Source organism: Mastomys coucha, unplaced genomic scaffold (assembly GCF_008632895.1).
Source record: "Mastomys coucha isolate ucsf_1 unplaced genomic scaffold, UCSF_Mcou_1 pScaffold22, whole genome shotgun sequence".
Taxonomy (NCBI): Eukaryota; Metazoa; Chordata; class Mammalia; order Rodentia; family Muridae; genus Mastomys; species Mastomys coucha.
The window spans coordinates 26,387,666-26,398,101 of NW_022196905.1; the positions used below are offsets into that span (position 1 = coordinate 26,387,666).

At 48.4% G+C, this 10,436-nt stretch overlaps 1 protein-coding gene and 1 non-coding gene across 2 annotated transcripts in view; one reads left to right on the forward strand and one right to left on the reverse strand.

Moving 5' to 3' along the window:
- Positions 1–10,436, forward strand: part of Osbp2 (oxysterol binding protein 2) — a 179,790-nt gene that overhangs the window by 28,162 nt on the left and 141,192 nt on the right. The gene's annotated exons all lie outside the window — the stretch shown is intronic.
- Positions 3,000–3,143, reverse strand: LOC116071756. Its single transcript, XR_004111127.1, has one exon. It is a non-coding gene; the product is annotated as a small nucleolar RNA SNORA48 (small nucleolar RNA).

Genomic DNA, 10,436 nt, shown 5'->3' on the forward strand with positions numbered 1-10,436 from the left:
TTGTCAAGTTGACACAGGATAGAGATGGTTAATATTGTCAGCTGGACATGACTGAGAGACACCTATGAGGAAATTCACTGGGCAAGTCTGTAAGAGCCCATCATGATTAGGTTGGTTGAGGGGGACAGACTCACCCTAGGAGTGGGAAGCACCAGTCTGTGGAGTGGGGTTCAGGACTGAATAAGGAGGAGAAGAGCAAGCAGGACTGGAAAACAGCTGTTCTCTGCTTCCTACTGCAGATACAATGTGACCAGCTGCCCAGGGCTCCTGCTGCCTCAAACTGTAAGCCAAGTGAGCTCAAACTGTGAGCCAAGGGAGCCCCCCCCCACACCAGTTGCTTTTGCCAAGTACTTTATCACAGCAGTGAGATGAGAAACTAAGACACCAGCTCCCTTCTACTACTCATGAAGGTGGCCTTACTTCTGAGGATTTTTTTTTTCAAGACAGGGTTTCTCTGTGTAGCTCTGGCTGTCCTGGAACTCACTCTGTAGACCAGGCTGGCCTCAAACTCAGAAATCCATCTGCCTCTGCCTCCCAAGTGCTGGGATTAAAGGCGTGCGCCACCACCACCCGGCCTGAGGATTTTTTTCTTTAAAAACTTTTTACTGATTTGTTGTGAGTTTCACGTCATGTAGTCCTGTCCTGCTTATTTCCTCACATTTATACCCACCCTGCAACCTCCTCCTACAATAAAACACACACACATACACACACTCGTGCACGCACGCACGCACACACGTACACAACAACTACAACAAAGCATAGAAAATGTCTCATTGTGGGAGCTGTAGTGTGTCACAGTGTGCCCCACAGTATACCCCTCTGTCCACACATCTTCATTTGCAAATGTTCATTGCAACAAGTCATTGGTCTGGTTTGAGACCTCTGGATTCTGTGACACCATCAATATCAGATCCTCATCAGGACTCCTCCTGGTTATCCTGTTGTTGCTCTGTGTCATGGAGATCCTGCAGCTTTGAAGCAGCAGGACTGGTCCTTCTACGCATCCTAACCATTTGCAGATGATATAGATTTTTGAGTGGGCCAACTCAGAGCCCTGGAGTTGGGCCTGGGTGGTAACCTGCCTGCCAGCTCTCCTTTATCTGTGCCACCAGGGTGAGCTCTCTAGCACTGTTCTGGCTAGGCCATCTGTGGTAGTTTGAATATGCTTGGCTTGAGGAGCAACACTATTAGGAGGTATGGCCTTGTTGGAGTAAATGTACCATTATGGGGATGGGCTTTGAGACCCTCCTCCTAGCTGCCTGGAAGACAGTCTTCTTTGGACTGCCTTTGGATCAGAATATAGAACTCTCAGTCCCTTCTACAGCACCATGCCTCCTGCATGCTGCCATGCTTTCTCTATGATGACAATGGACTGAACTTCTGAAACTGTAAAACAGTCCCAGTTAAATGTTGCCCTTTATAAGAGTTGCCTTGGTCATGGTGTCTGTTCACAGCAATGGAAACCCTAACTAAGATACCATCCAAAGCTACCATTGGCAGAAGGCAGGGTCAGCTCTCCTGCTCTCATGCTCTCAGGGCCAGCTCACCCACACCCATGCTTCCAAAGCCAGCTCCATTGTGCTGCCCAGTCAAGATGTGGGGCTCACTCTCCCAAGTGCTGCAGCCTGTGAGGGGCTGGGCCAGCTCTCCTGCTCTCACACCTTGCGTCTGGCTCACCTATATCCCCTCCACCAAGACCAGCTCTCCTGTTCAGCCCAGACAAGGTACAGGGCCTCTCTCCTGAGTATTACAACCATGGAGGGGTCAGGGCTAGTTCTCCCATGTCCTCACCCCTGGGCCAGCTCTCCTAGCTACTGCAGGTGGCAAGGGAGGGGTGCGGGAGGACATCATCCTTGCAACCATGCCACTTCCATGCCAGACGAGTGGCAGGCCAGCTCAACCAGGATCCTACTGTGCCCGGCCGGGTGAGGTGCAGAGCCTGCTCTCCCAAGTGCTGCAGCTGGTGAGGGGCAGGGCCAGTTCACCTGATCTCTTGATCCTGAAGCCAGCTGGTGCAACTGCTTGTAGGTAGTGAGGGGCAACGTGGTGCGGGGGAAGGCATCCACTAGCACCCAGGCCAGCTCATGGCATACCAGTCGTGAGGCCAGCTCTCTCATGCTCTCACCATCAGAGCTAGCTTGCCTGGACCCCTAACACTAGGGTCAGCTCTTCTGTGCTGTACAGGTGAAAGCAGGGCCTGCTCTCCTGCATATTCTAGCTGGTGAGGGGCGAGTCTAGCTCTCCCAAGCTTATGACCCTGCGGGCAGCTTTCCCAGCTGCTGGAGGTGGCAAGGGGCAGCTGGCCGGGTATGGGGGGAGCCTCAGTGCCTGTACTACAATATGGAATGCAAGTGGCAGGGTCGGCTCTTCCATACTCACATCATTGGCCCAGTTCACCCACGCCCCTGCCACCAGGGCCAAGGCACAGGGCCCACTCTCCTGAATGCTGCCACTGGTGAGAGATGGGACAGCTCTCCAGAGCGGCACAGCCAGCGAGGGGTGATGCCATTTATCATAGCCACTGGACATCCATGTGTCCCCAGCAGGTACCCCAGGCAGGGACATCCCAATGTTCTCTAGTGGTAATATGAAGTATGAACATTGACACTGACCCCTGCTGCTGCATAGCCCAGATCCAGACATGGCCCTCAGCAGCAGCTTGGGCTGGGACCTCACCATGCCCCCAGCTGAGCACTCACAACAGGCTCCTCCTCTCCACGCTGAGTCTCCACTTCCAGCTCTCTTCATAATGCTCGAGCTACTCTATTTCTCTTTCTCACCCATCTGTCTACCACATACTCGCACATAGTGGGGGCTCCTGCTGCAGGCTGGCCATGTGGCTGCTGGGCTCCCGGGTGACATCTTCCATCCATGCTGTATAGTGTAGTGGCGAGCAGATGTCTATGGGCTGGAGGGCAGGCTTGTGGGTGGCATGGCAGTAAGCAGGATTCTGTCTTCCCTCTCCTGAGCTGTCTGCCTGGGTTTGATTTGCTTTTTTATGAGTCCTAGGCATAAGACAGCTTTTGGCCACCAAGCCAGGCACCAAGCTAGGATGAACAAGGACTGCCACCTGCTCTGCCCCTGACTGATGTAAGAGCAACACCACTAACAGGGTGTCTCTTAGCCCATTGCCAGGGGGTCTGAGTGTTTCTAAAAGCACTTTGTATTAAAACATCACATTTAGGCAATGAGGTAGGTCAAGGATAAGGCCTTACTTTATACCCAATGAATGTTTATAAGGTGGAGCTCCCCTTTATGCTGAATCTATTTACTCAGTCTATTTGGCTTTTAAATGCAATGCATGCTTAGGGAGGTCTTGTCTTTTCAACAGTCCTGGGGTTGAACCTAAGGCCTTACACATGCTAGACCACCGAACCATACCCCTAAATATTCTAAAAAGATTTTCAGATTAAGTCATTATTGAATAAATCTGATTTTTTTGGATTTCTTTTAAAAGTGAGTCTCCACGTGGGAGCTGGGAACTGAATCAGTGCTCTCTGTAAGATCAGCCAGTGCTCTTAACACTGAGCCCTCTCTCCAGCTCTTAGATATAATGCTTAATTACTTAATGAATATTATTAGTGTTTATTTTTTGGATGCCAGCAGTCAAACCAGGATTTCACCAATGCTTTGCCCTCTTCCTATTATTTAAACCATGGTTTGCAATCTATAAGCCTACCTCCTTACAAGATAGAATGTTCTTTGAGGCCAGTGTATTTTCTAGCATGTTTCCTTCTTATAGGTGCTTTTAGGATGACATTACTGAGTCACCACTTGGCAGGTAGGTTGTGTAGGAATTAACGAGCGAGTCACAGTGTGCTTCAGCCTGCATAGAGAGAACATAAAGTCAGGATGTAACGCTGTCTGGATCCAAACTGGCTACCTTTCAATTTTCTTTTCCTTAAAAAAATTATTTACTTATTTTTGAAAGGAGAACTCTGTATGTATGTAAACCTACAGACCAGAAGAGGGCCAGGAGTCCCTTTTTAGATGGTTGTGATTCAACAGGTGGTTGCTGAGAATTGAACTTATGACCTCTGGAAGAACAGCCAGTGCTCTTCACCACTGAGCCCCAACTTTCTCACCCTGAACTTTTCTTGCGAAGTTAGACGCTGTTGGGGGCTGCAGTACCAGAGCTGTGAGCAAGAGGGCGCCACATCACAGCCAGTTATACACATTACAGTTAGTGTGTCCACCTGTCACAGGGACTTTCCTAGAAAATACACAATGAGAAAACATACTATTGAGCAGTCCACAAAGGGAGAGTTTTGTATCCTGTTCCCTTTTTATCTCCTGCTTACATTTTTTGTAAGGGACAGCTTGGTGTGGGTTAAGGCATCAACCAAGAGGCACGAAGGCAGTGGCCGAAGAAAATTTAGGAAGCGGAGCCAGTTGCTGGCCCAGCACAGCTTCATCTCGTGCTGCTCAGGTCTGCTTGTACCCTCCCCGTCCCCATACCATGGGGACCTCTGTTTCCCTGAGAGAACTAAGGGCCACCATCTCTTCCTCAGGCAGGACGTACCAACAGTTCATTCGGTGACAAAGGCCACTCGTGTTGGTGGCCAATAACCTGGAAGAAGAGAGGAAGAGGTTTGAGAAAGAAACATTTCCACAGTGATGTAGCCCTTCATTCATCCTCAGGACTTTCTCTGTACCCACTCTGGAACCAAGTTGCTCAGTTAGAGGACCCCAGGGAATCCCCTAGGTTCTAGTATAGACAGTGTTCTTCCATGCTCACCTGAGCACTAGCCTAACTCCTCACAAGAATTAGGACCCATTGTCTGGCAAGATAGTCACTTCCTTGCTGGTCACTGGCACAAGCTGTGGAAAGTGGCCAAGTGGTAGCTTGGCTTCTGACCCGGCAGAGAAAGCCTTACTGTGTCATCTGATGTCTCACCTTGGAATTTAAGCCTCTAACCTACCCGAGGGCAAGAATCAGGAGTTGTGAAATGTAAACCCTGAGTCTTAGCGATGCGTTTCGTCGCTGTGATAAAATATCCTGACAGGAGCAATTGAAGGGAGAAAAGGTTTCTTTTGGCTCAGGGCCTGGGGGGAAATCTTCATGCCAGGTAAGCATGGCAGCAGGGGTGAGGCTGCAGCAGGTCAAGGCTGCAGTGGGGGTGATGTTGCAGCAGGGGCGAGGCTGCAGCGGGGGGGGGGGCGGGGGTGAGGCTGCAGCAGGGGTGAGGCTGCTGGTCACATGGCATCTGTAGCCAGGAAGCAGAGGGCGCCCTCCCAGCCAGCCAACTTTCTCCTTTTTACCGAGTCTAGGAGCCCAGCCCACTGACTGGTGCTGCCCACTTATAGGGTGACCATCTCACTTTAATTTAATCTAGATTACCCTCATCCACGTTGACTCTAGATACCGTGGAGTTTATAATCAGTATCACCATCACATCCTGAAGGGATTTCTATGTGACTCTAGGAATGACAGCCCAGATGGGATACTTAGGAGGGAACTGGAGGAGTGGCAAAAGCTCTCGGAGGTGGCGCAGAAGGTCTGTGGCCTTACATATAGGTAAATCACTAAGTGTTAACATTTTTTTTAAAGATTTATTTATTTATGTATATGAGTACACACTGTAGCTGTACAGATAGTTGTGAGCCTTCATCTGGTTGTTGGGAGTTGACTCTTTTAGGACCTCCACTAGCTCCGGTCAGGCGCTCAAGTCTCCTGCTGACTGTGGCCCAAAGATTTATTTATTACTATAAATAAATACATTGTAGCTGTCTTCAAATGCACCAGAAGAGGGCCTCAGATCTCATTGTGGGTGGTTGTGAACCACCATGTGGTTGCTGGGATTTGAACTTAGGACCTTTGGAAGAGCAGTCAGTGCTCTTACCCGCTGAGCCATATCTCCAGCCTAGTGTTAACATTTTGAATATGAAATAACACACAGGCCCATGTTTGAACATGGACTTGATGACTCCAGGTTGGCACTATTTTGGGAAACCATGGAATATCTTGGAGATGGGACCTGACTGGAGGAAGTAGCTCACTGGAGGAGGGTCTTAGACATCTTTATCAGGTCCCCAAGTCTCCCTTTCCCTGCTTCCCGGCTGCCATGAAGTAAGCTCAATCACGTTTACCCCACAACTCGGACCAACACCCCTGAAAGCATTAGCCAAAATGGATCCTTCCCCTTAAAGGCCTTGTGCCAGGAGCTTGGTTACTGCGATGTAGAAATGACTAAAGCAGAAACTGCAGTTAGAGAAGTGGGGGTGGGGCTCTCGTGGCTAACCTGAGCTTGTGGTTCTTAGGCCTAAAGTACTGGCTTGGAGGAGGAATTTGGAAACATTTAAGGAAGCTAAAACAAGCTGAGAATTCGGTAAGCAGAGCTTAATGAGCAGCTGTGGGAACTCAGAACACCAAAGCATCCATAAAAGCGTGGGCTCCGATGGCCAAGCAAATGAGCTTTAAATGGCAACAAGAATTCCCCTGGAAATAGGACCCGAGGCAATTCGTGTTTCATTCTTGCAACTAATTTCTCTCGAAGCATGTCCTGAAACTTTGAGTAAGGCTCAGTGGACTAGATAATTTGATGGAGGAAAGCATCGTCAGGATAGCTTTCAGGCCACGGCATGGGCATTATCAGCTGCTTTTAGCCAAGCTTACAGTGAGCATCAGGATCAGAAAGCAGAGTGGAAAGGCTGGGAAGCCGTTCAGTTCATCCAGAAACATTTAACGTGGCGGACAAGGAGCGTTTGCTTGTTCAGATTCAATGTCATCTCAAAGGAGCCAAGTACTTTGCACTGGCACAATTGGAAAGATGCCTCCAGAGAATCTCAGCAGTTGGCAAGACCCAACCTGCGGCAGGATCAAGACAATCAAGGTTCGTTTGCTTTGAGAGATGCAGAACATACTGCATATAGTCACATAGGTATTTTCCTGTGTTAATCAAACCTACGCACATGGGAGATGCTGTAGTCCACAGGGATCTGCTTGAGGCACGAGAGGCTAGTCAGAACATGGCAGGATTGTGTTCCCTGTAAGCATCCCCCAGACAGCACCTCATGAAGCTGTGAGCATGAAGCCTGAGCTGCAGTGGAAAACCCAAGATGTGGAGTTGCCAAAAATGGGTCCTTAAGAAAGCTGCAGTCAGTGATTAGGAGCAGGCAGGGATCCCCAAGCCTGTTGGTGCTTACATCAGGCACCAAATACCCTGGACTTGATGTGGAGTTATGGCACGTGATGTTTGCCCTGCTGAGTTTTGGTCTCTTGGGCATCTGTGGCTTTCCTTTTCATTTTACAGAGCATCACAGCTTAGAGAAGACTTTGAACTTCGACTTTTGACTTAGACTGTAGGACAGTTGGAGAGGGGATAGGTATTTTGTTTTATGAGATGATCACGAACCCTTAGGAACTGGGTAGAATACTGTGGTTTAAATACCAAATGTCCCTCATACTCGTGTTTGAACGCCTGGTCCTCAGCCTGTGGTACTATTCTGGGGTCATGCTTACCTGGAGGAAGTAGGTTGTTTGGGGCACACCTCAAAGGATCCCTATGTCCCTAGATCCCTGTCCTTTCTCTGACAATGGCCACCATGCCCTGCTCTCTGATGTCCTCTCTGCCATGATGGGCTGACAGTTGCAAAACAATGAACAACTCAAATTTTTCTTCTGTCACATTTGTCTTGGTATTCTGTCAAACTACAAGAGAAGTAAATAAGACATTAACACCAGGTGGTCTCTGTGACATAGAAAATACAGGCTCTGACAGCTGCTGTCCTGGCAAGGTCACTGCTTAGGGTTGATAGGCTGAGAGTCAATGAAGGGCACATAGTAGGTGTGCTGGCTGGTTTTGTGTGTCACCTTGACACAAGCTGGAGTTTTCACAGAGAAAGGCGCTTCAGTTGAGGAAGTACCTCCATGACATCCAGCTGTAAGGCATTTTCTTAAACAGTGATCAAGAGGGGGGAGATCCACTGTGGGTGGTGCCATTCCTGGGCTGGTAGTCTTGGGTTCTATAAGAAAGTAGGCTGAACGAGCCAGGGGGAGCAAGCCAGTAAGAAACATCCCTCCATGGCCTCTGCATCAGCTCCTGCTTCCTGTCCTGCTTGAGTTCCAGTCCTGACTTCCTTTGGTGATGAATAGCAACATGGAAGTGTAAGCTGAATAAACCCTTTCCTCCCCAACTTGCTTCTTGTATCAGATAGTAAACAAAAGCCTCAACCAACCCAAACTCCCTGTAAGAAGTGCAAAGCTCTGTTTTGGTGAGTGTTGGCTGATGTGATTGGACAGCTATGCCATGGCCTGCTGGTGGGGGTGAGCCCACTGTAGCTGCCCAGGGCTGGTAAGAATGATGGCTTTGGGCTGTTTGACACCTCCATGAACCCCCAGTGAGAGGGTGGGGAGTTACGCAAGAGGCTTATAGGTTCCAGCAGGCTGAGTTGAGCATTATTCCACTGGCTAGGTTTTTGAGAAGCTCTGGAACATTCCTTGACATCTCAACCAGGATTTTTAAAAATATATTTATTGTTTGTTCGCTTGCCATTCAGAGACAGAGTCTCATGTAGTTCAAGATGGCCCAAGCTTACTATGTAATCTAGATGGGGCCTTGAGTGGTTGAACCTCCTGCCTCAGTCTCCCAAATGCTAAGATTACAAAGTTCCATTTCAACAGGCCCAGCTTTCAACTATATCCTGTACGTTTTTAAAACTTCCATTTATTTCCACACACACACTCTTCTCTCTCTCTCTCTTTCTCTCTCTCTCTCTCTCTGTGTGTGTGTGTGTGTGTGTGTGTGTGTGTCTGTCTGTCTGTCTGTCTGTCTCTGTGTGTCTGTGTGTGTGTCTGTGTGTGTGTGTCCTCTATGGAACTTGTGGAGGTCACAGGACAATTTTCAGGAGTCAGTTCTCTCCTGGGATTGAACTTGGGTTGTTGGGCTTAGCAGCAAAAGCCTTTACCAATGAGACATCTTAATGACATCACTTCAGCCATGATTTTAAAGGGAGAAACCCAGCCTTTTATAAGTGGGAGAGCAGGAGTGCCCCCTACAGCAGTCTGAGATCTAGGTCTGTTCCTGCAGTTTAGGCTCTTTTCTGGACTGCGTTTAAAGCCACTGAAATTAAAACAAAACAGATGTAATAAACAGGATTAAAATAAACCCTGTTGCTGGTACAAATTGGATGGAACATGAAACACCTACATGGGAGGAAAAGGAGAGCTAAATTCAAGGCCAGAATTTCAGCGAGCTATGGTAATCTGAAAGGCCATTGGTCCCAAATTTATATAGCCTGCTACATATTTCTTCCAAATGGTAAAATAAGAAATAAACTGGAAAATCAAAGACCTTGATTTTAAAAAAATAACAATTTATTATGATTAAAGATTCAGTTTATTTGGGTGCTAGGTAACTAGGAAAGCTTTTAGCATATATTAAATGGGAAAGGAATAAAAAGGGGAAGAAAGGAAACATGAGTGGTCCTGGGTATGGTGGGGGAGGTTTACTGAAGACAAAAGAGAGAGCATAGTTAGAGGGGAGGGGAGGACATCTGGGAGAGCCTGGGGTGCCCATGACCAGACTGAGCTGGGCCATATGGAGAGAAGGGGGAGAGGACGAGAGAGAGGAACCAGGTGCAGCAGCCGTGAGCCCCAAAGAAGAGCAGTAACCAAAATGGCTGGATTATAAAGGGAAGAGCAGCTAAGCCCCTTGGGTTGGAGAGTTCAGGGTAGGAGATAAGGTATGGCAGCCAGGAGGACCCCATTGGACTGAGGGATGCTGGGAGAACCTGGTGGCCAGGTCCACTTGGATATGTTAAATAGTCACCTCAGCCATTGGTCCAGGATTTGCAACTCAGCATATATTAGTTACAATGTTTGGATTCTCTATGACGATCTCACTATGTGTGTAGTCTATTCTGGTCACATTCACCCTCTGACCTCACTATCCCCTCCCACTCCTGCCTATCCCCCTCCTCTCGTCAATGAGACCCCTTTGCTTCCACGTCTGTTTCTGTCCTGGTGTGGGAGGTGAGGGGTTCTCTTCTGGAGCTTCAGCAACTCACCAAACCCAGGACAACAGCACCGTGATAAGGTTACCATCCAAGCTCCACGCTCTGTTTGAATTTCAATAGCCTGTCCAGTCTTTTCTTTCCAATCCAGAATTCTACACTGTATTTAGTGATTTTCACCCATGTATTAGTCAGGGTTCTCTAGAGGAACAAAACTGAAAAAATATAAATATATAACCCGAAGGAGGGACTTATGAGATCGGCTTACACCGTTTCATCTGCATAGTCCAACAATGTCTGTCTGTACCCTGGAGAGACTGAGGTCCCAGTGTCTGCTCAGTCCACACAAGGGGGTGGGGGTGTGCGATATGCCTCAGTAGTCCTGATCTGATGGTGGAGGGTTCCTGGAAAGCCACTGGCTTTTGGGCTTGTTTGTTTTTCAGTTCATGTTGGAAGGCTGTTTTTTTTTTTTTTTTTTT